The sequence below is a fragment of the Miniopterus natalensis genome, chromosome 10, assembly GCF_054644295.1.
Source record: "Miniopterus natalensis isolate mMinNat1 chromosome 10, mMinNat1.hap1, whole genome shotgun sequence".
NCBI classification, from domain to species: Eukaryota; Metazoa; Chordata; class Mammalia; order Chiroptera; family Miniopteridae; genus Miniopterus; species Miniopterus natalensis.
Window position 1 is genome coordinate 2308625 of NC_142090.1, and position 4483 is coordinate 2313107.

A 4483-nucleotide genomic window follows, 5' to 3' on the forward strand; every position below is an offset into this window, starting at 1 on the left:
AGCACTGATGGCTCCAGGGGCGAACTCAGCGGGGGGACAGCCCATCGGACCGCTTCATACTGCAACCACAACCAACACTGATCATTTAAGTTTTCTTCATCCATCTCTCGGTTTGTAAGTATTAATTTTTAAAATAGTAATTTCAGAGAGAGAAACAAGATGGCGGCGCAGGGAACAGCTGCACCCACCGCCGCCAACCCCAACCGCGTCAAAACTACAACTAAACACAGAACCTCCATCACTCAGGGCCTCCTGAGACCTGGCTGCACAGAAGCCCTACAGCCAGGGAGCTGAGGAAGAACAGAGACCGGGAGGAGGGGCCGAGGGGTGGCCAGGGGCCCACACCTCGTGCCCCAGGGTAAACCCGGGAGGGAATCTCGGTGGGGGAGGTTTCCCAGAGGAGGGAGGGGACCCAGCCCCACAGCAGGCCCCCCGCCCAGGGCTCCAGGGCCGGGAAGAGATGACCCCACACCTTTGGGCTGTGAAACCAGCGGGGACTGTGGCTGAGGGTGGCGGAGCCTGCGGGAGCCCCAGCAGCTCCTCTAAAGGGCCCAGCACAGACTCACTCGGACGCTCCCTCTGAGCCCAGCGCCGGGAGCAGCCTGAAAGGACCCGGGACACTCGGGGAGGAACTAACCTGCCTGAGATCCGGGCGAGAGGCGGAGGGCGGCTTCCTCCCGGGCAGAAGGGCTGGCGGAGGCCATGGCTCCTGTGGCGAGTCCTCCCCGCACACAGCCGGCAGGCAGGCGCCATGTTTGAATCGCCAGCACCTGACTCACCTTTGGCCCCGCCCCGTGATTCCCGGAGGCCCCGCCCCTCCCACCTGCAGCTCATCCAGGCCATTTCCAGGGGCTTTTCTGTGCAAGTGGCCTCTCCAGCCCCATGCTTAGGACTTTCCTAAAATCTCTCAAACAAGCAGCAGCTGCCCCGTACAGCTTGATAAGGGGCCCCAGGCCTGGCACTAGCGGAAGCTGCACTGGCTCATAGCTTGGCCTCTCCTGGGCTCCTCCAAGCCCAGCACAAGCAGCAGCCAACTACAGTTTGCTGTGTAGCTCATGCTGGGTGGCCCTGGGGAGGGTACTGGCAGAGGCTGACTTTGCACCTCCCAGGAGGCCCCAGAGACAGTGCACCTGGTGCTCAGACTCGACCACGCTGGATTACAACCCTACCACATCCATGAGTGACACACTCAAGGGGTGCACTTGGTGAACACCAAAGCTCCACTGAAGTAAATCCTATTCCATAGGGGTGTCTCCAGCACAGCAGATCTTTGGCTGTAGTTGTAGCTGGTCCTCACAGCCAACTGGCCTGGGGGTCAGTTCCTCCCAGTGACACCAACAGCAACCAAGGCTCAACTACAACAGGACAGTGCACACAGCCCACACAGGGGAGCACCTAGAAGGTCCAGCTCAGGTGACTGGGGAGGCTGAGCCACTGGACCCTACAGGACACCTACTACACAAAGCCACTCTACAAATTCCAGGAGACATAGCAGCTCTACCTAATACATAGAAACAAACACCTGGAAGCAGCCAAAGTGTGGAGGCAAAGAAACATGTCACAAAGGAAAGAACAGAAGAAATCCCTAGAAGAGGAACTAAATGAAATAGATCCAAGCAAGCTAACAGATACAGAGTTCAAAATAATGGTTATAAGGGTGCTCAAGGATATTAGTAAGAGTATGATGAAAATAATTGAGAAAATCGATGACATAATAAAAGACCAGTTTGAAATGAAGGCCACACGAACTGAAATGAAGAATAATTTACAGGGAATCAACAGTACAGTAGAGGACGCTGAGAATCAAATCAGCAATTTGGAAAATGAGGAAACAAAAAACACCCAACCAGAAGAGCAAAAAGAAAAAAGAATCCAGAAATATGAAAATAGTATAAGGAGCCTCTGGGACAACTTCAAGAGGCCCAACATTCGTATTATTGGGGTGCCAGAAGGGGAAGAAAGAGACCAAGAAATTGAAAACCTATTTGAAAAAATAATGACAGAAAACTTCCCCTACCTGGGGAAAGAAATCGACTTACAAGTCCAGGAAGCACAGAGGGTCCCAAACAAGAGGAACCCAAAGAGGCCCACAGCAAGACACATCATAATTAAAATGCCAAAGGTTAAAGACAAAGAGAGAATCTTAAAAGCAGCAAGAGAAAAGCAGTTAGTTACTACAAGGGAGCCCCCGTAAGACTGTCAGCTGATTTCTCAACAGAAACCCTGTAGGACAAAAGGAAGCGGCAAGAAATATTCCAAGTGATGAAAAACATGGAACTACAACCAAGATTGCTCTACCCAGCAAAGCTATCTCTTAGAATTGAAGGTCAGATAAAGAGCTTCTCAGACAAGGAAAAGCTAAAGGAGTTCATCACCACCAGACCAGCTCTACAGGAAAAGTTGAAGGGTCTTCTTTAAGAAGAAGCTAATGAACAAAAGAATCTGACCAGCTAAATAGATCCAGAGACATTGACGGAGGCAACAGACGATCATATTTCAGAGGGAAGAGGGAAGGGGGGTGGAGGGTGGGAAGAGATTAACCAAAGAGTTACATGTATAACCCATGGACACAGTTAATAACAGGGTGAAGGCCTGGGGACAGTGTGGGAGCGAGGTGGAGGGGGTCAATTGGGGGGGAAAAACAGGACACCTGTAATACCCTCAACAGTAAAGATAAATAAAAAATTTAAAAATTTTAAGAAAGTAATTTCAAGCTATTGTATCAATTAAATTATCAATCCTCTTTAAGCAATTAAAAATTTTTGAAATTCTTGGTAGCAAATGCAATTTTTTTAAAGTGTTTTCATTGATTTTTTTTTGAGAGAGAGAGGAAGTGAGAGGGAGAGAGAGAAACATCAACCGGCTGCCTCCTGCACGCCCCATCCTGGGGATCGAGCCCACAACCCGAGTATGTGCCCTGACCAGGACTCGAACCCTCCACCTTTTGGTGCACAGGACGCTGCCCAACCAACTGAGCCACACCAGCCAGGGCTAGCAAATACTATTAATCCACATACATGACTGTGCACACATACACAACCAGAAATTATCCATAGCACCCAAAATTAAAAACAAGTGTAATATCTGAGACATCAGCCTGCAAGGAATAAACGCCTGCTAACCTGAGACAGAATGCGGGATAGAAAGAACTTGTATTTTAACCCAGAAAAATCCTTCTGCTACACCAATATCAACCTACAGTTTCTTTTCTCTCTTTAAAAAATAACTTATTTCCATCTGACCGAGCGAAATTGATGGAATTGCCAATTAAAGCCCCACACAATTATTTTGCCTATTTATTTCTATTTAACAACCCCGACAGTTACTTTTAAGGAAACATTATGAAATATTCTCCAATTAAGTAAAGAATTATTTAAGAGATAAATATTCTCCACGGGCTCTCTCAGCGTGTGCATTGGGTTGACCTCACGAGACTGTTTGGCACAATCCTAATTTTTACAAATGAGAGAGAAGGCAGGGATCCTAAGGAACAAATTAATCACCAAGGGATCGGTGCTTCAGTCCATCGAGAGCTCATCTCTCATATTGGTGAAGTGCCTTTTACTACTATAAAATGCACACGTCTGCCCTGGCTGGTGTGGCTCAGTGGTTAGAGTGCCGCCCCTCTCCCTGAAGGGTTGCAGGCCCCATCCCTGGCCCTGGTCGGGGGGCGTGCACGAGGCAACCGATCGATGTGTTTCTCTCTCATCAATGTTTCTCTCTCCCTCCCTCCCTTATAGAAAAATGTCCTCAGATGAAGTTTAACAAAAAAATAAAATACACGTGCCTGCGAGATTTCTGCAGGGCAATTCCTCCCACTGGGCTCGACGGCTGATCGCCCTTCGGACGGTCACCACGGGGCAGGGAAGCCACTCACGCCAGGTGTGCTGCGGCTCACACCTGGTCCTTCAGGTGGACGGACACCCGCTGCAGTCACGATGCAAGGGCTGGACTTCGGACCATTGGAAGTCCTGCGGAAGGTGACCCCGCCCCAGGGAGGACGCGGATGACCCCGCCCCAGGACACCAGCACCTGACTGCGCTCGGGACCAGCCAGCTGTCCCAAACACCATAAAATACAAAAATGACATGGATTTGTATTTCAAGTTAATAACATTTTATTTACAAAAATAGGCTGGAAGGGATAGGGCTTACGGTCCCATTATTCTTTCCGGGGCGGGGGGGCTATTTTGCGCCCTGGTCTAGGTTGATTTCCCTAACGATGTCTGACGTCAAAGGGAAGCTCCTTCGGACATGTGCCTGTCCCTAGAAGCTCAGGCGGAACGAGGGGGACGTGAGGGAGGAGGGGCACCGACAGGTGGTTCTCGGAGCTGGCGCTGGGGTTCCTCATGCACTCGGGACGCAAGCCCACCCCTCGACACCCACGCCGCCCGCTGCGCCTGCAGGAGCCGAGGTCGTCTCTGGGCTCGAAGGACACTTGCTCGCCGAGGTGACACGGCCGGGTGACGGGGGCGAGGCCGGCA